The sequence below is a fragment of the Macaca thibetana genome, chromosome 4, assembly GCF_024542745.1.
Source record: "Macaca thibetana thibetana isolate TM-01 chromosome 4, ASM2454274v1, whole genome shotgun sequence".
Classification (NCBI taxonomy): Eukaryota; Metazoa; Chordata; class Mammalia; order Primates; family Cercopithecidae; genus Macaca; species Macaca thibetana.
This window is the reverse complement of record NC_065581.1, coordinates 20,423,098-20,449,468: the sequence shown is the minus strand read 5'-3', so window position 1 is coordinate 20,449,468 and position 26,371 is coordinate 20,423,098. Positions and strand designations below refer to the sequence as shown.

The window sequence follows — 26,371 nt, the reverse complement described above, 5'->3', positions numbered from 1 at the left end:
GGTAAAAGTTTAGAGAGAGGTGGCGTATTTGAACACACTTCATGAGAAATAGCTGTGTCTCTTTATCATGCAATGGACATTACATCTGAGTGGAAAATGCTCCCCCTACACAGTCCTCTAAAATAGAAGGCATGTAAATCCACCCTTTGAGCAACATTGATTGGACGTGCTAAATGGGAGCTAGTAAGATTGCCCGAGCCCACAGGGCGCAGAGTAGAAGCTGACTGACGCTGGAGACACATCCTGGAAGCATAGCCCTGTGTGGAGCCTAGACTGACCCTGACACCTGAAATAACCGTGCTGTCTGGGGGTGATGTCAGAGGAACACTGTAATGCGGATGGCGGTACCCAGGAGAGTTCTATCAGAAAATGGAAATGGTTTATAAGGGATCAGACTACCTACCTGAGGAATGCAAGGAGGAGATAACCTCTCCCCTAGGCCTGACTCTGGAACTGTGTGAGGAGCTGATGGATTCTTTGGTGCCCGATAAACAGCTCTCTGATTAACTGACAAAGAGCCGCTGTGTTTATGATGCACTTCAAGGCAGTTTCAAGGTGAACAGATAACAGCCCATTTGATCACCAATGGCCAATGATGCAATCAACCATGCCTATGTAATGCAGCTTCCATAAAAGCCCCCAAAGGACTGGGTTTGGAGAGCTTCTGAGTAACTGAACACATGGAGCTTCCTAGAGGGTGACGTACCTGGGGAGGGCATGCAAGCTCCACACTCCCGCCCCCGTACCTCGCCCTATGTATCCCTTTATCTGTACCCTTTGTAATATCCATTATAATAAACAGTAAATGCTGTTTCCCTCATTTCTGTGACCTGCTCTGGCAAATTAATCAAACCCAAGAAGGGGGTTGTGGGAACCCCAATTTAGAGCTTTTCAGTCAGAAAAGCAGGTAAAACAATCTGGGGCTTGCGACTGGCACTGGAAGTAGGGGGCAGTCTTGCGGGGCTCAGCCTTCAACCTGTGGGATCTGATGCTATCTCTGGGTAGACGGCGTTGGAACTGAATTGGTGGACGCCCAGCTGGTGTCCACTGCAGAATGAATTGCTTCCTTGATGTCTAAGGAAACTACTCCCTCACCGGGCACATCTGGTGTCAGAAGCATGATGTGAAACTACAGTAGGAGAAACTGAGTTTTTAAATTCCTCTTTATTCTCAGACATACCCAGCGAAAACCTTTTAAAATTCAAAGGCAAAATATAGACTTTTTCCCAGAGATACGGAAGCTGAAAGAATTCTTCACCAGTAGAATAGAGAAAATATTAAAGGAAGGGCCTCAAACAGAAAAAAATGATGCCAAATGGAAAACAGATCTACGCGAAGGAATTAAGAGCATCAGAAATGGTAACTATGTGGGTAAATGTAAACTCCTCCTCCACATTTAAATCTCTCTCTTTGTTTTTACAGATACGGGACTTCACTATGTTGCCCAGGCTGGTCTTGAACTCCTGGCTTCAAGCTATCCTCCTACCTTGGCCTCCCAAAGCACTGGGATTATAAGTGTGTGCCACTGCACCCGGCCATAATTTACTAATTTTTAAAATTGATTATCTTTTAAAGAGATTTGGCCTGGTGCAGTGGGGCTCATGCATGTAATCCCAGCACTTTGAGAGGCAGAGGCAGGAGATTTACTTGAGACCAGGAGTTCAAGAGCAGTGTGGGCAACCGTGAGACTCGGTCTCTACAAAAATAAAAAAATTAGCCAAGTCTGGTGGTGCACACCTGTAGTCCCACCTACTTGGAGGTTAAAGTGAGAGGATCACTTGAGCCCAGGAGTTTGAGGCTGCGGTGAGCTATGACTGCGCTAAAGAGTGAATGGGGGCTGTGGTGGAAGGATTGCTTGAGCTCAGAACTTTGAGTCCAGCCTGGGTGACACAGTGAGACCCTGTCCCAAAAAAAAAGAGAGAGAGAGAAAGAAAGAGACAAAACAAAAAGAACAAGAGAGAGACCTGCCCTGCCTGATACCCAGGTTTTTATTGTGTAACTACAGGAATTAGTGAAATAGCCTGGGCATGGTGGCTCACGCCTGTAATCCCAGCACTTTGGGAGGCCAAGGTGGGCGGATCACCTGAGGTCAGGAGTTCAAGACCAGCCTGGCCAACCTGGTGAAACCCTGTCTCTACTAAAAATACAAAAATTAGCAAGATATGACGGCAGGCACCTGTAATCCCAGCTACTTGAGAGGCTGAGGCGGGAGAATCGCTTGAACCCGGGAGGTGGAGGTTGCAGTGAGCCAAGATCACGCCACTGCACTCCAGCCTGGGCGAAAGAGTGAGACTCTGTCTCAGAAAAAAAAAAAAAAAAAGAATTAGTGAAATATGTACAGGCATACCGATAGGTAAATAGACCAAAAGAATAGAATAAAAAACCGAGAAACAGCTCCATGCATACATGAAGATGTCATATATTGCAAATGAGACACTGCAGATACTGCAAAGAATGGACTATTTAATAAACTGTGTATCGGAAAAATAAAATTGGATCCCTCAAACTACATACAAAACTCAACTCCAGACCTACTGAGGTAAGCAAGAGACTGCACAGGAGGGCAGCACAAATGACACATGCTGTCTGTCAACAAAAGGCCACAGTAAAACAATGGAAAGGTAAGCTACCTCAGCATTATTATCCAGAATAGGTAAAGAATTAGGAGGAGCCAGTAAGAAAAGAACATATAACCCAAGAGAAAATTAGATAAAGGACAGGAATAGGGGATTCCTAGAAGAGACTACTAAATGGTTGAAAATATTAAAATATGAAGTCAGGGAAATATAAATTACAATGAAATAGCCTTCTCACACTTATAAGGTTGGCAAAAACGACAAAGTCTAAAAATACCAAGTGCTGAAAATACAAGAAACAGATACCATGCTTGAAGTCAGAGGTTGACGGGGAGGCCCCTTGGGAGAAGAGTTTTATCAGTATTTAGAGAAAACCACCACCTCCTCAATATGCACCATAAACTCTTGCACATATGCAAAAGGATGTGCATGCGAGAATTTGTAGAGCAGCATTAGCACCAGGCTATAGTCATCAACACAGGCCAATCACACAAACATAACACTGAGTAGAAAACAGATTAAAAAAACCCCAGAATGTATACAGTATCTTTTTATAAAATTTTAAAAACATTGAAAACATTAAATACATAGTAAAAGTAGACATACACAACACAGGCAATGTATGAGAAATGAAGGGAAATGTAGTGGAAAAAACAATGCATTTGTGGAGAGAAACAAGACTGTTCAAATGTAATTGTCTCGCTCTGTTGCCCAGGCTGGAGTGCAGTGGCGCAATCTTGGCTCACTGCAAGCTCTGCCTCCCAGGTTCACACTGTTCTCCTGCCTCAGCCTCCCAAGTAGCGGGGACTCAGGTGCTCACCACCATGCCCGGCTAATTTTTTTGTATTTTTAGTAGAGACGGGGTTTCACCAGGATGGTCTCGATCTCCTGACCTTATGATCCACTTGCCTCAGCTTCCCAAAAGTGCTGGGATTACAGGTGTGAGCCACTGCGCCCGGCCTTCAAATGTATTGTTAATGTCATTCCATGGGTGCTATTCTTTCTATCTTTTGTATCTGAAATATTTTATAGTAAATTAAAAAAATTAAAAACAAGCGTCAATTAGTGAGGCAGAAGAATGGGCATGAGACAGTACAGCTATTTTGGAGGATTATCTGGCAGTATTAATATTTCAAACATGCACGGCTTTTTTTTTTTTTGAGATAGAGTCTCACTCTGTCTCCCAGGCTAGAGTGCAGTAGCACAATCTCGGCTCACTGCAACTTCCACCTCCTGGGTTCAAGTGATTCTCCTGCCTCAGCCTCCCATGTAGCTGGGATTACAGGTATGCACCACCACATCCAGCTAATTTTTGTATTTTTAGTAGAGACAGGGTTTCACTATGTTGGCCAGGCTGGTCTCGAACGCCTGACCTTAGATGATCTGCCCACCTCGGCCTCCCAAAGTGCTGGGATTACAGGAGCGTGCCACCATGCCTGGCCAAAACATGCATGACTTTTTGACTCTGCAAGTGTACTTCTGGGAACCAATTTATCTTAGAGAAATACTAAAAAACACGCACAGAAAGGCATGTATAAGGATGTTGATTATAGCACTATAATCAACAGGGGTAAGTTAAACATCTAAATGACTACTGTTCATTAATAAGGGAATGGTTAAATAAACCATTTTATTTATATACCCATATTATAAAACATTATGTACCTGTAGTATTCTATGGCCAAGGTACATCTTTCCTTTAACAAGTAAGGAAAAAAACCAAGTCAGAACTGTAGATAAGGCACGGTTTCCAATGTAAAGCAAAAACAACCACTGTTGAAAATACATAGAAAAAGGCCTGGAAGGAAGTCCATAAGTGAGGAGAAGGGGAAGGGCTGAAGACGCTAATACATCCTATATACTTCTGATAGAATGTGTGTGGGAATACATAATCTGTGTAATTTATTTGTAAAATTGGTGAAAACAGAATAAAAACAGAGGAAACACATGTTAAAAACAAACAAACAAAAAAGTCTAGGGAAATTGGAGGAACCAGTCAGCCCATGAGAAGTTCTGAGATGGCTGGGCTTCTGGGAGATAAGGCGTGGGAAGCCTCCATGAGCACCGACAAAGAATAACATTTAGTGAAAGAACAAATGAGCGGATGAGAGGAAAGAGGGGAGCAATGGGAGCCCCCAGATTCTAGGATTATTGTCCATTTCTATAACATCAGTTCTCCACTTCCCCAAAGGTCGGTAACTCACAAGTTTTCTTTTTCTTTTGAGACAGGGTCTTGCTCTGTTGCTCAGGCTGGAGTGCAGTGGTAGAATCACGGTTCACTGTAGCTTCAACCTCACGAGCTCAAGCAATCCTTTCACCTCGACCCCCCAAGTAGCTGGGACTACAAGTGCACGCCACCATGCCTGGCTAATTTTTGTATTTTTGGAGAGACAGGGTTTTGCCACATTGCCCAGGCTGGTCTTGAACTCCTGGACTCAAGTGATCTTCCCACCTAGGCCTCCTACAGTGCTGGGAGGAAGAGCCTGGCTGTAACTCATAAACTTTCAAAAGGAAACAAAAATGTATCCAATGCCTACTGTATACTTCCATGTTGATTATTTTAATTAAAGGAAAGTGGATCCTCTAATAAACCTTTAATTTGTTAAGATAAAAAAATTCTATGTATTAAAAAAAATCGATGTAAACAGTGACATCAATTCTCAGCTACACTGACTGTTCAGACATATGCTTTTTAAACATAATATAGTGGTAACAGATTTCAGAACAGGCTCTTCATCTAATGGTATAGGTGGTAGTTAGTTTTTTTTTTTTTTTTTGAGACGGAGTCTCACTCTGTCGCCCAGGCTGGAGTGCAGTGGCATGATCTTGGCTCACTGCAACCTCTGTCTCTGGGGTTCAAGTGATTCTCCTGCCTCAGCCTCCTGAGTAGCTGGGATTACAGGTGTCGGCCACCATGCCAAACTAACTTTTGTATTTTTAGTAGAGATGGGGTTTCACCATGTTGGCCAGGCTGGTCTCAGGTGATCCTGACCTCAGGTGATCCACCTGCCTTGGCCTCCTAAAGTGCTGGGATTACAGGCGTGAGCTACCGCCCCAGCCCTTCCAGGCTATATCACTAAAGAAAAAAACGACTGTGGCAAATCTGATGTAGACCCCATTTCATATGATCCCTGACAAGCTAAATAGAGGATTAAACAACTTGCGAGGCGACAGAGTCATCCAAAGACACCCAGCCCGGGGCAGATAATGGAAGAACCTCTCTTACTCTAATTGTTCTTCCCAAAACTTCTAGCGAAGCATCCTTGAACCACTTCTGGGGAATAGAATATTAAAAATGCAATCTCCACACAAAAAAGCAATACTTTTGCCCCTTTGTCACAACAGAGTTTTACTGACAAGTCTATTTTTGGGAAATCTCCTAGCGTTTAAAGGACAGAATGGAATCCTTGGAGAGTGAGTAAAGTTACACTGATAAGACATGGGTTGGCTCTAAGAAGAGAATTCAATTTTCTTAAAAACAATCAAGAATACAAGCTTATCTCCAAGGTCCACCAGCAAGCACCACTATGAGTGAGCTGTTTTTTCTAAGGCTGAGGAAGTGGAGAAATGGTCTGGGAGGGAGGTGCAGAGAGGAGCCAGTGGGCAGAGCAACCAACTCTGGTAGGTATTCCTTGACCTACCTATTTAATTTATAAATTAGGGGTTAAAGACCCCTCGGTATGGGCAAGACAAGATATAAGTCTTCTCTTTCAAAATCTCCCCAGCAAAACAGCACAACCATGAAAGTAGAAAAAGCACACACGGTTCTTTAAAAGGAATCAAATTCCTCCACTCCCATTCTGAACGACTCCCTGTTACAGTGATGTGGGCAAACATTTTGATAGAGATTATGGATCTGAAGCCTCTTGCTTACCCACTGTAAGTTCAGAACAAGGTCTTAGTTAGCCTTTTTCTACTTCATAATGAGACACTATCTCTGAGGTTCAGAAGAAAAATCAAACGGAAAGGCCTACGGCAGTGATTGCTAATGAATACATATGAAGTCATGTTCATTTCTCAAATGAACATAAAAAGATCTTGAAGAAATACTAGACAAATTGCTATGAAAAATGTGGGCTGGAATAGTGATCCAAAAACTCTAAAAATACACAAACTTGATAATACTGAATTCAATGAAAATTATACTAAGAAAAATGTTCTCTACCTAAATTAATGTTGGAAAAAAAAATGGCAGTGTGTTGCTGCAGGCAAGGGATGACATATTAACTTTTACTAGTGATAAAGTCAATAACAAACTATGATGTCTATCAAGGACCCTGGCTCTATTCAGCAGCTCCATGATTACAGGAAGAGCAACAATTTATTTGAACAAGCATTTAGCTCATGCAGAACGAGGATTTCTCAGGAGGCAATTGTGGCAGGTGTAGCTAGGGGACCACTCTGACAGTTTGTCTCCTTTTCATCAGTGTTATTTTCTAACCCACTTACCTCTTTACTACATCTATCCTATATACCTTCCTACAATTCTAGGTAATGGACGCTGCTGCAATAGATGTTTGTTAATTGGGAGACTAAAGAGAGAACGGGCCAGGCGCAGTGGCTGACACCTGCAATCCCACCACTTTGGGAGGCTGAGGCAGTCGGATCACCTGAGGTTAGGAGTTCGAGACCAGTCTGGCCAACATGGTGAAACTCCATCTCTACTAAAAATACAAAAAAAAAAAAAAAAAAAAAAAATTAGATGGGGGATGATGGTGCACTTCTGTAATCCCAGCTACTTGGGAGGCTGAGACGGGAGAATCGCTTGAACCTGGGGTGCGGAGGGTGCAGTGAGCCAAGATGGGGCCACTCTACTCCAGCGTGGGCAACACAGCAAGACTTCATCTCAAAAAAAAAAAAAAAAAAAAAAAAGAGAGAGAACGAAGGATCTCAAAGCTTACACTAGCTGAACCTGACAAGTCAGGGAACATTTTTTCCCTAGATTATTTCCAGATGTAGGCAAAGGGGGTGCGGAGGAGAAACGCTCTCTTCATCTCTGAAGCCATACCTACGTCAGATCCTCCCACTGCCTCTCCTCCTGCTGGTTCGAAGCCTGGAAACCTCACCTGTGGGCAAAGTGAGTTCACAAACCCGAAATGCATTGCTTTTCTTGATGAATGACCCTAGATGAACTTCCAAGAACTCTGCATGAGATCTTACCTGCGAATTCATCTGGGGATTCTTATAACCAACTTTTTGCAATTAATCATTACGAATGCAAAGTAAGTACCTGGTTATTTAAAAAGCAACAAATACTTAATTGTGTGAGATACAAACCTCCATCATCTCTACAGTTAAGGTTTATGAATCTGAGACCATTATTTATAAATTAAAATTACTTAATCCCCCAAAAAGCCCTCAATACTTTTCTTAAACATAGTTAATGAATCTTGTAATGACTCTGATACTTTTTTAACCAGTGGACTGACATTAATTTTTTTTTAAACAAAATCTATTTCTATTTGTATTCGCACATTGCATTGCTCACTAAAATATGTGCGCGAGTGCGTGTAGGCAGTCGTTTCATAAAAAGCAAGGAGGAAAGGAGACAGGACTATTTGAATCACATTCCAATTTAGGAGAATGCTCTTTATGACAATGTTCTCAGAATGGTTTATAAAGGTGAATAAAATAAGAAACTACAAGAACAGATACATTAAAATGAGTGTTATTTCCATTGTATAATTCTCCTTGTCAGTTTGCAAAATAGAACTTAATTTTTTTTTTTTTTTTTTAACTGGGAGACTGGAGGAATGGCAAGAAACCTTGGCTGAGTTCCCTGGGTCTCGGTTTCTTCATCTGTACAAAGTGTAGAGAGGACTAGAAAATTCATTGGCATACCACTTTCTAGGGCTTGAAGGCCTATGAGCATCTCCGAAGTTTCACATTCTGATCAATTACTTCTTTCGTTCATTTACTCTGACCATCTTTGGGTAAGACCCACCGGAACCTGGCAAAAGCTAAATTCACCAGAAACTTACGAGATTACAGGTAAGAACATAAAGTAAGGACAATATATTTCAAAAACCATCATAGAATTCTAAGCAAAAATAGAAGAATACCAAAAGCCTCTTGATCTGTGACTTAGTTTGTAGCTACACACACACACGCTCTTTGCCTAGCTCCTTCAGTGCTTAACCCTGAGGTGTGGCAACGGCAAGCCTCAGCCAGCATATCATTTCAGAGTTCTGTCCTTGGGTTCTCAAGGGGTGGTTCTAGAATCGTCTGGAGTTGTAAAAGGGATGAGAGAATTTCTTTCTGTCTCCACCCTATTACCACACTGTTTATGACCAAATGGCACCCCTGTCAAAGCTTTCAGGACACCCTTGCCCCAGGGCCAGTGCAAAAGAATGTTCACTTTATTAAGAACAGTGCCCTGTCTTGAGGGAAAACAGGATGTTTAGAAAGTTTTGTACTTAATCTTCGACTCTCTCTTCAGCCAACTATGACTCGCTACAGGGAAAATTGTACAGCAGGGTCAATAAATAAAACCATAGACTTCTATGACGAATTGTCAAGTGCTGTTGTGGACAAGGCAATATCTGATGGGCCAAAAGGTGGGAAAAGATCTAGAAAGGTCCATAGCTTTCCCTGGAGCTCTCAAAGATAACAGACGCTTTTGTAGGTCAGAGTCTCCAAAGAGGGTTGGAATCAATCTGCTAAATGCATCAAAACGGAGCCAAGTGGGAAAGTCCAGTCCTGACCTCCCTGGCACAGGCATCCACTGGCATTTTATCACTTTGCTTGCAGCCAACAAAATCAATCAGCAAGACTATTACAATGAAGCACACAGGATATGGAGAGAAACACATACTACAACATGTGTTCTTCAACAGACAAGAAAGCTATCCAAATCAAAAGGAGTTGATTTCAGCTTCAAGCAAGTTGCTATGTATGCATTTCTTATTCTGATTATATTGGCACTCAGGACCATTTTCTTGCATTTGATATTTGGTTCCTCTTATAATTCTTACTATCATAACCAAAACTACTTTATTTATTTATTTATTTATTTTTTTTGAGACGGAGTCTTGCTCTGTGCCCCAGGCTGGAGTGCAGTGGCGCGATCTCGGCTCACTGCAAGCTCCGCCTCCCCGTGTTCACGCCATTCTCCTGCCTCAGCCTCCCGAGTAGCTGGGACTACAGGCGCCCGCCACCTCGCCCAGCTAATTTTCTTGTATTTTTAGTAGAGACGGGGTTTCACCGTGTTAGCCAGGATGGTCTCGATCTCCTGACCTCGTGATCCGCCCGTCTCGGCCTCCCAAAGTGCTGGGATTACAGGCTTGAGCCACCGCGCCCGGCCCAACCAAAACTACTTTAAAACAAATGTGCACGTCCTTGGTTCTTAAACTAACTTTGATACACATTGTCATCAACTGGGTAATAAAAAAAAAATCCCGATCCCTCAGTTCCACCCCTGAGATATAGAATTAGTTACATGGATTTGGCCTGGATAGCTGGATTTTACAAAGCTATCCAGTGGAATCTAATGTCCAGAATAGCTTTAGAACTACTGCTCTGAGCTGAACCCTGGCTGGCAATTAGGCTCAGAGGCATGGGAACTCTGCCTTAACCTGCCAAATACAAGTACCATTACGGTGTGGCTAACAGTCATCAGAAGTATTCTATTCTGGTATCAAATTAATTTTAAAGGCAGAGGGGCAAGGGATGAGAAGGAACAATGGATGCTTTTGTGGGGGTAAGACAAGTCTTCAACGCTACAAAACTCCCTAGCATATTATAGAAACCAGTTTTGCTGGTTTTTTATTACATGACAAAGGGAAGCACTGACCCAGTGGCAAGATTCTGGATGGAAGGTGTACCCGTCCAAAGCACTAGCAGTCCTAGTGAGATACCTCTGTGACTCCTGGAAAAAACTCAGAGAAGTTTCCTTCTCTAAGAATACCACCTTTAAAGAACAGATATGGTCACTTCCTGCTGTGAGTCTACATTTTTACATGTCAAGAATATAAGGACCAAACCCATCTGGGCACAAGACAGTGCTATAGGGTTGTAAATTGCCATTATGAAATTAAATATTACCTCTAGGTCATTGGTCTCAATCTTGAGCATGCTCAGAATCACCCCAGAGGCTTGTTAAATTCAGATTGTGGGCTTGTCCACACAGGGTCTCTGATTCTGTAGGTCAACGATGGCAGTTTGCATTTCTGACAGTTCTCAGCTGATGCTAAGACTGCTGGTCTGAGGAAGACCACGCTTTGAGAACTCCTGTTCTTAGGGCTCATAAAAGGCGTGGTCCTTGAGTAACAAGAAATGTTTCTTCAGGCTTTGTGATAAAGAGACAAATACTTTGAGTGAAAGGAGACAGTGTCTTAAGATAAATCTTGAGAATTGTACCAAGAGGCAAAATGTTAACATTCCCCTAGGGAGAAGCAAGCAGGTGGGTTGTTAACCTCATTCATTCACTCTTGAGTAAATATTATCCTTGGAGGACAAAGTGGAAGAGCTGTCTTGAGTTAAAAAGAGAACTGAAACATTCTTTCCAAAAAATGGTGACCCATGGTTTCTTGTTTTACAAGGGAATAGTGGGCATTTTTCATTCACAAAATATTTACTTTATAATGGTGGCACTTCAGTGGGAGGAAAGGTGGGCATTTTGACTAAGTGGTTAGGGAAATTGGGTAGCCATCTACAAAAAATAAAGTTGAGTCAGGCATGATTGCTCCTGTCTATAATCTCAGCACTTTGGGAGGCTGAGGTAGGATCGCCTGAGCCCAGGAGTTTGAGACCAGCCTGGGCAACATAGCAACACCTCGTCTCCACAAATAATAAAATTTGCCAGGCATGGTGGTGTGCACCTGCGGTCCCAGCTACTCAGGAGGCTGAGGCAAGAGAATCGCCTGAGCACGGGAGGTCAAGGCTGCAGTGAGCCATCACTGCATCACTGCACTCCAGTCTGGGCAACAGAGTGAGAGCCCATTTCCAAAAACAGAGCAAAAGAAAAAAAACTTGAATCCATACTTAACAGAATATCAGGATAAACCTCAAATGAAGCAAATATTTAAATGTAAAAAAAAGTAATAGCATAGAAATTCTGCAAGAAAATATGGGTCAATTCTTGTACATGTATGTGTGGAAGGGATTGGTGGAAAATGCTTTCTTTCTGTTACTTGAAATCCAGAAGCCATAAAAGAAAGAATGGAAAATTGACTTCTGTTTAAGACCAAAAAACGCCACAAATACTAAAGGAAATGATAAACCAAGAAAAATTTGAAGATCATATCACAGACTTAGAGCTAATCTCCCTGTTATACAAAGAGCCCTCACAAATCAACAAGAAAAAGAGCAAGAATCCAACAGAAGAGTAAATCACGTACAGGAATTAAGTAAGTACAGTTTGCAAAAAGGAAAAAATAAAAGGAAACGAGAAAAACAAATGGCTTCTTTTTTTTTTTTTAGATGGAGTCTCGCTCTGTCACTGGGCTGGAGTGCAGTGGTGCGATCTCGGTTCACTGCAACCTCTGCCTCCTGGGTTCAAGCGATTCCCTGCCTCAGCCTTGCAAGTAGCTGGGGCTACAGGTGTGCGCCACCATTCCCAGCTAATTTTTTTTGTATTTTTAGTAGAGACGGGGTTTCACCATGTTGGCCAGGATGGTCTGGATCTCCTGACTTGTGATCCACCCTCCTTGGCCTCCCATAGTGTTGGGATTACAGGCGTGATCCACTGTGCCCGGCCAACAAATGGCCTTTAAATATCTTGAAAAGATGTCTAGCCTCTTCCTTCTTTAAAAAGGTATGCAACTCTAAACCGTATTGATATAGTATATTTTACAAATGAGACTGGCAAAAATCCGAAAGTTTGATAACTCACTCTATTGGTGCAGCCCTCATTACGTTAGCAGGAGTGCAGAAATCAAACAGTACTTAGGGTGTCACTTCAGCAGCACATATATGAAGATTGGAAAAATACAGAGAAAATTAGTATGGCCCCTGTGCAAGGATGACAGGCAAATCTGTGAAGCATTCCATTTAAAAAAACAAAAATAGTCCACTGAAAGGGCAAGCAACACGAACTATAAAATCTAGAAGAAATGGATAAATTCCTGGACACATACAACCTCCCAAGAGTGAACCAGAAAAAAACAGAATCCCTGAACAGACCAATAACGAACTCCAAAATTGAATCAGCAATAAATAATCTACCAACCAAGAGAAGCCCAAGACCAGACAGATTTCCAGCCAAATCCAAATTCTACCAGATGTACAAAGAGCTGGTACCATTCCCACTGTAACTAGTCCAAAAAATTGAGGAGGAGGGATTCCTCCCTAACTCATTCTATGAGGCAAGCATCATCCTGATACTGAAACCTGGCAGAGACACAGTGAAAAAACAAGGCCAATATCCTTGATGAACATCTATGCAAAAATCCTCAATAAAATACTGGCAAACCAAATCCTCTAGCACATCAAAAAGCTTATCCGTCATGATCAAATAGGCTTTATTCCTGGGATGCAAGGTTGGTTCAACACAGGCAAAGCAATAAATGTTATTCATCACATAAATAACTAAAAACAAAACCACATGATTATCTCAATAGATGCAGAAAAGGCTTTCAATAAAGTTCAACATTGTTTCATGTTAAAAACTATCAATAAACTAGATATCGAAGGAACATACCTCAAAATAATAATAGCCATCTATGACAAACCCACAGGCAACATAATACTGAATGGGCAAAAGTTGGAAGCATTCCCCTTGAAAACCGGCAAAAGACAAGGATGCCTTCTCTCATCACTCCTATTCAACATAGTATTGGAATCCCTGGCCAGAGCAATCAGTCAAAAGAAAGAAATAAAGTGCATCCAGATAAAAAGAGAGGAAGTCAAACTATCCCTCTGTTTGCAGACAACATGATTCTATATCTAGAAAACCCCATAGTCTCAGTCCAAAAGCTCCTTAAGCTGATACACAAATTCAGTGAAGTCTCAGGATACAAAAGCAACATACAAAAATCACTAGCATTCCCATATGCCAACAGTTAAGTCAAGAGCCAAATCAGGAACATAATCCCATTCACAATTGCCACAAAAAGAATAAAACACCTAGGAATACACTAGAAAGATCTCTACAGCAAGAATTAAAAACACTGCTCAAAGAAATAAGAGATGACACAAACAAATGGGAAAACATAAGCAATTTACACATTCAATGTTATTCCTATCAAACTACCAACAACTTTCTCCACAGAACTAGAAAAAACTATTTTAAAATTCATATGGAACCAAAAAAGGGCCTGAATAGCCAAGGCAATCCTAAGCAAATAGAACAAAGCTGGAGGCATTACGCTATGTGACTTCAAACTATACTATAGGGCCACAGTAACCAAAACAGAATGGTACTGGTACAAAAAGAGACACATAGACCAGTGGAACATAATGAGAGCCCAGAAGTAAGGCCACACACCTACAACCGTATGATCTTCGACGAACCTGACAAAAATTAAACAATAGGGAAAGAATTCATTCAATAAATGGTGCTGGAATAACTGGCTAGCCATACGCAGAAGATTGAAAGTGGACTCTTTCCTTATACCATATACAAAAATCAACCGAAGATGGATTTAAGCCTTAAGTGTAAAATCCAAAACTTTTATAAAAACCTGGGAAGACAAGTGAGGCAATACCATTCTGAAAATAGGAATGGGCAAAGATTTCATGACGAAGACACCAAAAGCAATTGGAACAAAAGCGAAAATTGACAAATGGGATCTAATTAAACTAAAGAGCTTCTGCACAGCAAAAGAAACTCTCACCAGAGTAAACAGACAACATATAGAATGGGAGAAAATTTTTGCAAACTATGCATCTGACAAAGGTCTAATATCCAGCATCAATAAGAAACTTAAACAAATTTACAAGAAAAAAACAAACAGCCCCATTAAAACGTGGGCATAGGACATGAGCAGACACTTTTCAAAAGACATACATGTATGTGGCCAATAAGCATATGAAAAAAAGCTCAATGTCACTGATCATTAGAAAAATGCAAATCAAAACCACAATGAGATACCATCTCACACCAGACAGAATGTCTATTATTAAACAATCAAAAAACAATAGATGCTGGTGAGGTTGCCAAGAAAAAGGCTTATACATTGTTGGTGGAAGTATAAATTAATTCAACCATTAAGGAAAGCAGTGTGGTGATTTCTCGAGGACCAAAAAAACTACCAGAACTACCATTCGACCCAGCAATCCCATTTCTGAGCATATATTCAAAGGAACATAATTTGTTCTATCATGAAGACTCATGCACACGTTGGTTCACTGCAGCACTATTCACAATAGCAAAGACATGGAATCAACCTAAATGCCCATCAATGATAGACTGGGTAAAGAAAATGTGGTACATATATACCTTGGAATACTATGCAGCCATAAAAAGAATGAGATTGTGTCCTTTGCAGGGACATGGATGCAGCTGGAGGCCATTATCCTTAGCAAATTGACATAGGAACAGAAAACCATATACTGCATGTTCTCACTTATCAGTGGGAGCTAAATTATGAGAACATATGGACACATAGAGAGGAATAGACACTGGGGTCTACCAGAGAAGGTGGAGGGTGGGAGGAAGGAGAGGACCAGGAAAAATAACTGATGGGTACTAGGCTTAATACCTGTGTGACGAAATAATCTGAACAACAAACCTTCATGACACGAGTTTCCCTATATAACAAACCTGTAGATGTACCCCCAAACTTAAAATAAAAGTTAAAAAAAGGGGGGCTAGCCACATGATCACAAATACATATGCACATATCTGCTGGCCCAAATCCCAATCCCCTTATAGGAAACTACCCTACAGATACACCTGCACATGTATGAAGTGATATTCAAGGTTATTGACTGCAACTTCATAATAGCAGAAGATTGAAAGAATCAAAGAGTGTATTCATTCCATATGGTGGAATACTGCACAGCTCCAAAAAGTATGAGGCAGCTCTCTAGGTACTGACCTGAAAAGCTGATTAAGGTATATGATCCCATGTAAAAACAAGGTGCAGAATAGTATCTAGTTGTCACCTTTTCTAAGAGGGAAAATAAAAAAGTATTTAAAAATTCAAAGATTTGCATAAACAGTAGAAGAATTTTCGAGAACCTAATGGATATGGTGAACTATAAAAGGCGTAGGTGGGCAGGGTAGATGGGAACAGGCTGGACAGCAAGATTTTCAAATTGTATATTGAAATTAAATTATGGAGCTATATAAAAAAAAAATCAGAAAACTTCAGTGTACATGGACATTTTTTTCTTTAATGTATGTTTTCAGTACAACCCTAAGCCAAAAAAGAAAAGTACGTAGTAAATACGAGTCAAGCAATAGGGTTAGGTCAAAGTGACTGACTGCCAGGAGGCCAGAAATTGGATGGCAAAGTCCACTTTGCAGGCAAGGGATTTCCAGAACAGCATTTACTAAGGCAGGTCTCTGAAGATGAAAGAAGCCAGGCTTTTAGTTTTACTGGATCATTCAATTTCTATAAATACTCTATTCCAATTAAGCCAATGAATTTACATTTCTTTGCAGCCCATGCTTTTAAGTAAAGCTCAGATGTTTGCCATAGTGTTTCCCACCATGTGGCACTCCCCTCAACCCCACCTTCAGCTTTGTTTCAGTAAACAATCAACACAAGCACCTAATTATAGACTTTAGGAATATAAAGTTCCTCAGATGAGACAAGAAATACAACCTACTCTTCTCCCACCTCTCAAACCTGTCTTTTAACTAATTCAAAATCAGGCAACACCTTTAGATACTGTGTAAAATACACTACATGGAGTATACAAACAAGTCATATGAACCAAGGTTTTTTAGTACCTCTATGTCTATCTGAAGAGATGCCAGTTTTTACATATTCCCTAAAAAAATCGTATTTTAAAAACATCTATGTTCTAACTGTTGTGTGTGTGTGTGTGTGTGTGTGTGTATACATATACATATTAAAGGCAAACACATTTAACTTACTCTGGGCACATGACAAGGCACCAGAGTTACATTTCTGATTGTCTGTCATACAAAAGAGCAAGAAAGCAAGTCAGCCAGTTTCTCCTGTACGGGCACTGGATACCAGGGATTTACAGGAAGATATACACCAGCAAGCAAGGCAACATGCTAGTCTGCGAGAGTGCTCCTTGGAGAGCTGTTTATTATTTCTCTGGAGAGGTTTCTAAGCTTCGCATTGAGAGCACTCATAACAACCAAACCAAAAAGAGCCCACTACAATCTAGCTTTCACCATCCCTTGCTCAGTTTCTGAAATTACTACCTGTCATCTGCCTGGACAAGGAAAATGGGATTGGACCAGTGAAAAACCTTTCATATCAATCCCCAGGAATGAAACTGGAGTTTAAAATCCTGCCCATTGTGTCAACAGGAAGTGGAGCAGAAAGGCTTAAGGACAGAATGTGATGGATTACCAATGTTCTAATCCCTGATATGGCCCTAACCCACTGTGTGACCTTGGGGAAGTCATCTGCCCTCTCTGGGCCTCCACTTGCTCACCTCTAATGAGGCAGCGGTACCTGAAGTCTCGCAAACATCTTTTCCAGCACACATGAACTGGGGCTCCTGGTTGCTTAATTCTGATGGCTTACTCTGTCACTTGAAAACCCAATTTACTGCCAAGAATAAATTATGGCAATGACTGTTGGTGATTGTTTACAGTGAATGAATGTGTTGTAACACAACTCATGGATAAAATGATTTCACAGCCTATTCCTTTAGATTTCTGACTCCTGATTATGTAGCAGTCTCTGCACCAGATGACACAATATAAAAATAAATTCTCTGTTTCATCTCGGCCCTTACCCCTTGGAGGCTAGATCAGTGCAAATCACTGTTTAAAAAAAAAAAAAAAGATTGCCGTGAGTAGTGTAGTCTGGTGCACTGGTGAACTGCCCCCAAGACCCGCTCAAGTTTAGAGGTGCAAGCAGAAAAAGCAGTGGCTTGGGGTTAAGACTGCATTCCTAGGCTGAGGGGTGGAGGTGGGTTGTCTGATAAAGCAAAATGGCAAGACTTACAGGCTCTGTTCTCTTTTCTCTTTCTCTCTCACACACACACCCCACTAATAATGTAGTACTGCTTAGCTCATTTGTCCCTTGGGCAAGAAAGCTCACAAGAAAGGCAGTGCCCTTCCCCCCAACATGTGTCCCAAGCCGCAGAACGCCAAGCACTGGCTGGTCATACTCTTCTTCAGTGTAACACTAAACAGGACAACGTGGAGGTCCCTCCTTCTTCTGCGTTCTGAGGATCTACCTATTTTCCCCGACAAGACGCAAGCTAATATGTTAACCTAACTTATTACACTCTACCCTGATACTATCCAAGAAAGGCAATTGGCCACATTTCTTTATTAAGTTGCAGTAAAACAGTGACATTGCAAGAAGTTGCTTTTTGTTATTAAGACTTCTTTGCTTTTACTTTTAACTTTTTAGGTTCTCTCTAAATGTTGAACCACCCGTCCCATCAAAAATACAGAGGGCCAGGTGTGGTGGCTCACGCCTGTAATCCTGGCACTTTGAGAGGCCGACGCAGGTGGATCACTGGAGCCCAGGAGTTGAGACCAGCCTGGCCAACATGGTGAAACCCTGTCTCTACTAAAAATACAAAAATTAGCCAGGTAGTCCCAGCTACTAGGGAGGCTGAGGCAGGAGAATCGCTTGAACCTAGAAGGCAGAAGTTGTAGGGAGCCAAGATTGCACCACTGTACTCCAGCTCCAGCCTGGGTGACACAGCAAGACTCTGTCTCTAAATAAATAAATAACACAGGGGGTGAATTGCACAATTCATTTTCCATTTTCTTAATATGATTAAATCATCATCTTACTTGTTTAAAACTAATCTTTCTTAAATGTATGTATAGCTTACCTTTATTTCAATGTTTAATATTGTACGTATTTTGGAAGGAACTTAAGTCTTATTTATATCAATTAGCCTATGGTCAAATTGGTTTCATTATGCCTCATTCATTTAAAATTGCAACTTTCAAGAACCTATGGAGTGAAGACTTACTGTACTGTGCTAAACTGCCTTTCAGAGTGATGAGAAAATGAATTCCTCAGTTCTAAGAAGCTACTGATTACAAGATGTACCATTGTTTTATATAAACAAATGTAGAGGGGGGATCAACGCTCAGATACATATGTACAAATGAAAAAATGCATGTCTTAGAAAATGGAGAGGCCGGGCGTGGTGGCTCACGAGGTCAGGAGTTCGAGACCAGCCCAGCCCGGCCAACATGGTGAAACCCCATCTCTACTAAAAATACAAAAATTAGCTAGGCTTGGTGGCACGGGCCTGTAATACCAGCTACTCGGGAGGCTGAGGCAGGAGAATCGCTTGAACCCAGGAGGCAGAGGTTGCAGTGAGCTGAGATCGCACCATTGCACTCCAGCCTGGGGGACAGAGCGAGACTCCGTCTCAAACAAAAAAAAAGGGAGAAAATATACACATTCTAATTTTCTCAATGCCTTGTCATCCTGGGAAGGAAGATGACGTTGGGAGTATTCTATTTTTAAGTACAAGGCGCTGCTGCCACTAGGGATTCTTACACAAAAAGACCAACTCACCATGACCTGCTCTCGACTCTCCAGCCCGACTGAGGACGAACTTGACACTCAGGGTACTATTGGTCCAAGCTCTCAAGCCATGGCCAGGCCAATGCAATTCAGTTCAAAAGACATGTATTGAGCATCCATTATATGACAGAGACAGTGCAAGGCATAGGGATAAATAGACAAAACGGCTGTCCCCAGCATGACTGCTGCCCTAGGGGAAGTTATCATCAGAAGCAAAGCCCAGAGGTCCACATCCCAGTCCTACCACACCCATTCATGACTCAGGGGGACTTCCCAAGACCTTTGGGTTGACATACAACATTTTCCAAGACCTAGCAACAAAGTCTTGAATCGAATAGTTATGAAAACGTGTTTTCTGTTGTTGTTGTGTTTTTTTTGGTCTGGTTTCTGACATAGCATTTCATTTCCAAGGATCTTACTTCTGGGTGAGGACACAAAAGTTGTACAAAACAGCAAGGAAAGGAGCTATGTTAATTGTCTTCATTTTCTTCTAGACACAGCAATAACAAGGCAGGCAGACACAATGCAATAAAGACAAACAGACCCACAACTCAACTTTCTAAAAAAGACTAGTATTTCTTGAGGGCCCACGGGGATCATATTAGATACTAGATGTTCTTGTTTTCTGTAGGAATGAACTAAGAAGTAGACAAACCTTTCATTTGTCTAAGGTATCAACTGTAGCTGCACTTAAAAATGGAATTCAAGGATTTAAATGAAGTTTATTTCATAAAGACTGAACTTGTTACGAATCATGAGTAGTTAATATTAAAAATCTCATTGCCTAAAAACACCATAACATATAATAAATATGGGTGTGTTCCTACAACATACAATATACCACGGGGACACTAACATATAAAAACCTTACACTGTAGCTGGGAAGAGCATTCTATTATTTTATTTTATTTTATTTTTATTTTTCAAGACAAGGTCTCGCTCTGTTGCCTAGGCTAGAGTGTAGAGGCACGAACATAGCTCACTGCAGCCTCTGCCTCCTCGGCTCAACTGCTCTTCCCACCTCAGCCTTCCAAGTAGCTGGGAACATGGGTGCACACCACCATGCCTGGCTAATTTCTTTTTTAGAGACCTGGTTTCACTATGTTGCCCAGACTGGTCTTGAACTCCTGGGCTTTAGTAATCCTCCCACCTCAGCCTCTCAATGTGCTGGGATTATAGGAGTGAGACACTGAGCCCAGCCTCTGTCATTTTAAAAGCTAAAAATTAGGTAGAGTACTTGATATGAAATCAAGGTAAAATAAATAAAATGCAATAACTTTTAATTTGATGGAAGACATGCAATACAGACACACACAATTAACTCTCTAATAATTTTTCTTTTGTTTAGACTAATTAAATGTTAGGGTCATCACGAAGCACTCACCTCGAAAGGGGTGAAGATAAATTGGGGGGCAGAATGGGAATACCAGCTTAAAAAAAAAAAGATAGACATTCTTGCCCCTAGCATTGCTCTTTTTAGAGATGGGTTCTCGTTCTCCCGAGTAACCAAGACTGCAGGCGTGCGCCACCATGCCCTGTTAAATATTTTTGAAGAGATGGGGGTCTGGCTGTGTTGCCCAGGCTGATCTCGAACTCCTGGGCTCAACCAATCAGCCTACCTCAGCCTCCCAAAGCACCGGGATTATGAGCCACTGCATCCGGCCTGTCAAATAATTTCTATAAGGCAATAATGCTACCAGAATTCACACAGGCTGAGACAGTATCTGAAGCACTACAGGCTACAAAAAAAGTTACTAATAATCCAAAACTGGGGATATCAGGTCAAGAAACTGTCTTTTGTAAATAGGAAGGCACAGGGAAGTTAGATGTTGGAGTGCAGAATCACTACACGCAGACCCCACAGAATAATTCTACGAAGAGACAAAGAATGGAGCCAAGAGGGGCAGTCATGGACTTTGAGAAGAGCTGGTCCACAGACCCCTGCATCCCTCTTGTCTCCGCAACTGCCATTGCACCCCACAGCAATTCTGGAGCAGACCCAGCTTTCTGTGTTGACAGGCAGGCTAGTTTCCTTATCTGCCGAAAGAAGATGGTGGTGCCCATGAGCCACCTGCGTCACACAAATGTTTCAAAGGTTAAATTTAAAAAATAGATTTGAGGTTTTTTTTTTGTTGTTGTTCTTTGAGACAGTTTGCTCTTGTCGGCCAGGCTGGAGTGCAGTGGCGTGATCTCAGCTCACTGCAACCTCCGCCTCCTGGGTGCAAGTGATTCTCCTGCCTCAGTCTCCCGCATAGCTGGGATTTACAGGCATCTGCCACCATGCCTGGCTAATTTTTGTATTCTTAGTAGAGACGAGGTTTCACCATGTTTCCCAGGCTGGTCTCTAACTCCTGACCTTAGGTGATCCACCAACCTCGGCCTCCCAAAGTGCTGGGATTACAGGCATGAGCCACCCCACTCGGCCTGAGATATCTTTAAACATGATTATTGGAGAAACTTAACTGTCCTCTAAATGCTTTGTCTATACTGATCAATGAAAAGAATTGTGTCCAGATATAAATATACACACAACATATCAAATGAAGGTGTTAAAGTACTTCAAATAATTCTAAATTTTACTTTGTTTCTTATAACTACGGAAGGATAAAAATGCATGAAACACTGCATGTTGTGGAAACCTGCATCATTCTCAACTTTACTTTCAGAAATAAAAAGTACAGAAGTTACCGAGATAATTGGTGAAATAATATCTGACATGTGAGGAGCCTCTCCTTTGGGTAAGCAGCACAAGATAAATTTTTCATTCAGATGAAGCCACAGCTATTAAGAAGACAGTTACCAAGAGAATGAAAAGACTCAAAGGCAGATTGTTTCTGGAGGAGGCAGGGCAAGCACACTTCGCTGTGCTGGCTCAACTTAATACTAAAGAATACAGTCGAACAGCCCCCTGACTCCCTCAGCCAGAGAAAGCACCTCATAAACAGGCTGGCATGCATGTCCAACCAAGTCAGTAGCAAAACAAATAGGCTTCTTTCTCTAGCCAAAGCCAACACCAAGGGGCAGGCAGACTCAGCAAACAGCAAAAGGAGACCCAGTGATGAATGAGGGTGAGGCCTGGTGAGCAAACTGCTGGTTAGCAAAAAAAAAAAAAAAAAAAAAAAAAGGTTGGGTGACATGCAGATGGGTCAAAGCAAGGATCTGCCTCAACTCCCTTGTGCATGGCTAGTAGGATTGTAAGATGGGACACCCGCTGTGGAAAACAGTTTGACAGTTCCTCAAAAAGTTAAACATATGGCCGGGTATGGTGGCTCACGCCTATAATCCCAGCACTTTGGGAGGCCAAGGTGGGCGGATGACTTGAGGTCAGGAGTTCGAGACCAGCCTGGCCAACATGGTGAAACTCTGTCTCTACTAAAAATACAAAAAAATTTACCCAGGCATGATCTCAGCTACTTGGGAGGTTGAGGCAGGAGAATCGCTTGAACCCAGGAGGTGGAGGTTGTAGTGAGACGAGGTCATGCCACTACATTCCAGCCTGGGCAACAGAGCAAGATTCTGTCTCAAAAAAACAAAAACAAAAACACAAGTTAAACACAGAATTACCATATGACCAGCAATTCCACTTCTGGATATATACCCAAAGGAATTTTTAAAGGGGACTCAAACAGAAGATACTCTCATACATCCATTTTCATTGCATCATTATTCACTATAGCCAAGAGACGAAAACAACTCAAATGTCCATTGATGAATGAAAAGATAAACAAAATGGGGCCTCATACATACCATGGAATGTATTATTCAGAGATAAAAAGAATGAGATTCTGATACATGCTACAATATGAATGAAACTTGAAGACATTGTGCTAAGTGAAATAAGGCAGATACAGAAGGATAAATATTTTATGATTCCACTAATATGAGGTATCTAGAGTAGTCAAGTTCACACAGACAGAAAGTAGAATAGAACTTACCAGCGACTAGAGGGATGGGAGGGGAGTTATTGTTCAATGGTAGATTTTCTGTTAGAGATGGTGAAAAAAATCTAGACATGGATGATGGTTGCATAACATTGTAAATGTAGCTAATGCGACTGAATCATACACCTAAAAATGGTTAAAATAGTAAACTGTGTGTTTCGAATGCCCTCACCCCTTATCTGCCACACTGGATTTTGGGGTCTTCCCACCCCTGACCCTTTTCCCTCTCCTTGACCATCTGTTCATTTCCCCATTCAAGATGCCCACTAAATTTACTTCTGGCAGAAGTAGGCTCAAATAAATCTGGAAACCAGAGTTACAGCAGGAGGCTTATGATCCTTGGTCCTGATATTCCACTGCTAGCTCCAGCATGTGACCTCTCCTTCCAAAGGAAAATAAGTCATTTTTAATGAGCTTTCACAGAGATGGTAACTATCAACACTTCAGATCATTATGGAAAGAAAACTTCAGTTTCTCTAGTGGGTTGCAGAGAGCAGACCAAATCCTAAGTCAGAAAAAACAGCCTTTTTCTACTGGTATCATTGACTTCCTACCAAGAAGCCTGAGAGACAGAGAAGGAGCCAAGCCTCCCATGTACAGAATCGTGAATCATTCACTCGAAATACTCAGGAGCCAAGTTTTCGTCTCTCTTTCTTTGGACCAATGAATACATAGATCTGCAGTGAGCACTGCCTTAGCTGGAAGTAGGCTGGGGCTAAAGTTAAAAGTCACCGCAGCCATTTGTTCCTTTGGAACATTCTGGAAGAGTGAGTGTTTAAAGTAAGACGATGTGGACATTACTAAATTATTTTAATTTTTTTGGATAACTATCATTATGATTTCTTTGGAAGTCATGTACCTGTGGCAAAATATGCCTTGGTTAAGTATTTGTGGAATGAAGAATATAAGAAAAACAACTCCCTTAAATAAGAGTTCAAAATACGTGATGAAATCAATTTTGCCACAACATGGCAAATCCTTGATATGTAATAAGTGGAGTGCAAGAAAGTATGACAAAGGGGGCCAGATAGCATGTAATGTTTGATAAGGGAGTTTCACTGCAAGAGATGAGGAAGTACGGATGGGGCACCTTGGCTGGGTTGTGGCGCCATTGCTTTCTCTATCCAAGTCTATAATCAAAACTCAAACCTACCGGAAGAAAGGGACCAATATTGGTCATAAATGTACGTATTTCCATTATATACACTTCAATGGGATGAGGACTGTCAGGTAAATGAAGTATGAATTCTCTTTTTTCTTAAGAAAAAATTGGAGGAGGGCCAGGCACAGTGGTTCATGCTTGTAATCTCAATGCTCTGGGAGGCCGAGGCAGGAGGATTGAGCACAGGAGTCTGACACCAGTCTGGGCAACACAGTGAGACTGGGCAACACTGAGACTGCAGTGAGCTCTGATCACACCGCTGTATGCAAGCCTGGGTGACAGAGGGAGACCTTGTCTCTTTAAAAAAGACGAAAGAAAAAATGGGCGGAAAATGATGGTTGCAGAGGGACATGTCACTGCACTTGTAATCAGTGGAAAGACTTGCAGTATTAAAATCAGATCTAACAGAGAAATGGCAAATACATAATCAATAAAATAAAGAAACAAATAAAACGTCTCAGTAAGCCTCTTCCTCCTCCCTAAAGAGCAGCTCGCTCCAGCAATCCATGCTAAAGTGTTGCTTTACGTTCTGGAACTCAGTTCAAAATGTGAGTAATTTTGCATTCTGTTTCACATTGACAAAGTTGTTCTTTCCTGCTACTTATTTATAATTTAATTCCCTCGATGGTCCTAAAATCAAGAGAAAAAATATTTTCAAACAAAAATCACTATTTATACAGCTGGAGTTTCCATTTAGTTAGGAAAATCAGTAGAAAAATGTTTGGTCAGAATTTGAGATAAGTTTCGAATGTTTCAGAAAACCTCATACCATCAACTTCTAAATCTCTTTTATAATATTTATGTCTTCCCCAAACTCAACAAGGGAACCCCCCCTCAAATCAACTAAATTAATGGGTTCTGATCTGGGCAACTCCTTTGGCAAAGGGTGGGGGAATCTCTGAATCAGCAACAAAAATAGCTCAATTAAAATACCATTCTAACATGCAGTTAGTTTTTGTTTGAAAATGGAAACCAGCAACTTGCTTGCATGAGTAAACAGAAGACAATTACTCAGGCTGGGGTCTCCAGAGCAGAAAGCATGGGAGACAGCTGGCAATTATCTGGCTAACTTAACCAGATAATTCATGCCTAAAAATCCACTCTGGTGCCCAAATTGCCCAGATTGGTTATATTCACAGAAGAACTAAAGAGTGTAATTACCAAATTCCCTTCCAATCTGTGCAGCCAAAGCTGTGCTTGGGTGGTTTGTTTTAAGGTGGTGATTGTACTGTCCTCAGTGCTTCATCTCTAGCAAGGAATGTGCTAGGATTTTCATGATTGAAATTTGAACATCTGTTTAGATATTCTATGGTCTTACATAGGATGCAGCTTTCACATACTGAATGCAGTACTAAAAATTTCAAATATGCCAAGACACTGACAAACTGCACTGGGGATAATGCTTTCAGTTTATACACCTTGAGGCAAAGCCCAGATGAAGACAGATATTGTAACTCCTAACAGAAAAAAAATCTGAAGGGGGAAAAAATAGAGTTAAAAATAGAGAAAGAGAATGTGTAAGATTATGCAAATTAGAGCTTCCAAAATTTGAAACAAGTATGTCTTTTTAGCCTATCACCAAAGACAGGAGATTAACACCTTTATGTTTATATAGCACTTTATATTTTTACAAAGCCCATTACAATGAATCCTCACAACTGTGTAAGGTAAATTGGGTATTATTATTCCCATTTCATGGATTAAGAAAATAGGGTCCTCAGATTTGCAGAAGCAAAGCTAATGTCAAATCTGAAACTTGAACCCAAGTCTTCTGGATCACAAGTTTGGTGCCCTTTCCATCGCACTGTGCTAAAGGCTAAAGTTAACTTAAAGCAAATAACAGATATCACATTACCCAGTCAAATCTGTGGTATTCGCCATCACAAATAGTCTTAGGGTCACACGTGTCATTAAATAAATCTTATCGCCAAGCGCAGCTGGAGAGCACAGACTTTATGGGAAGGTGGTAGCAACGAAGGCTGCTCTCCATCGGTTCTGCCAGACCCTGGGCAGTGGATTTCTCTTGGACTTGGCTTCCTAACCAGCTAAGGGAAATAATAGATAGAGAATATCTCAAGTCCCTTCACATCAAGC

The 26,371-nt window shown here is 41.4% G+C and overlaps 1 protein-coding gene and 1 non-coding gene across 3 annotated transcripts in view; one reads left to right on the top strand and one right to left on the bottom strand.

Moving 5' to 3' along the window:
- The window catches only part of E2F3 (E2F transcription factor 3), a 91,479-nt gene that overhangs the window by 29,462 nt on the left and 35,646 nt on the right, over positions 1-26,371 (bottom strand). The gene's annotated exons all lie outside the window — the stretch shown is intronic.
- On the top strand, positions 12,467-12,572 carry LOC126953990 (U6 spliceosomal RNA). Its single transcript, XR_007725458.1, has one exon. It is a non-coding gene; the product is annotated as a U6 spliceosomal RNA (small nuclear RNA).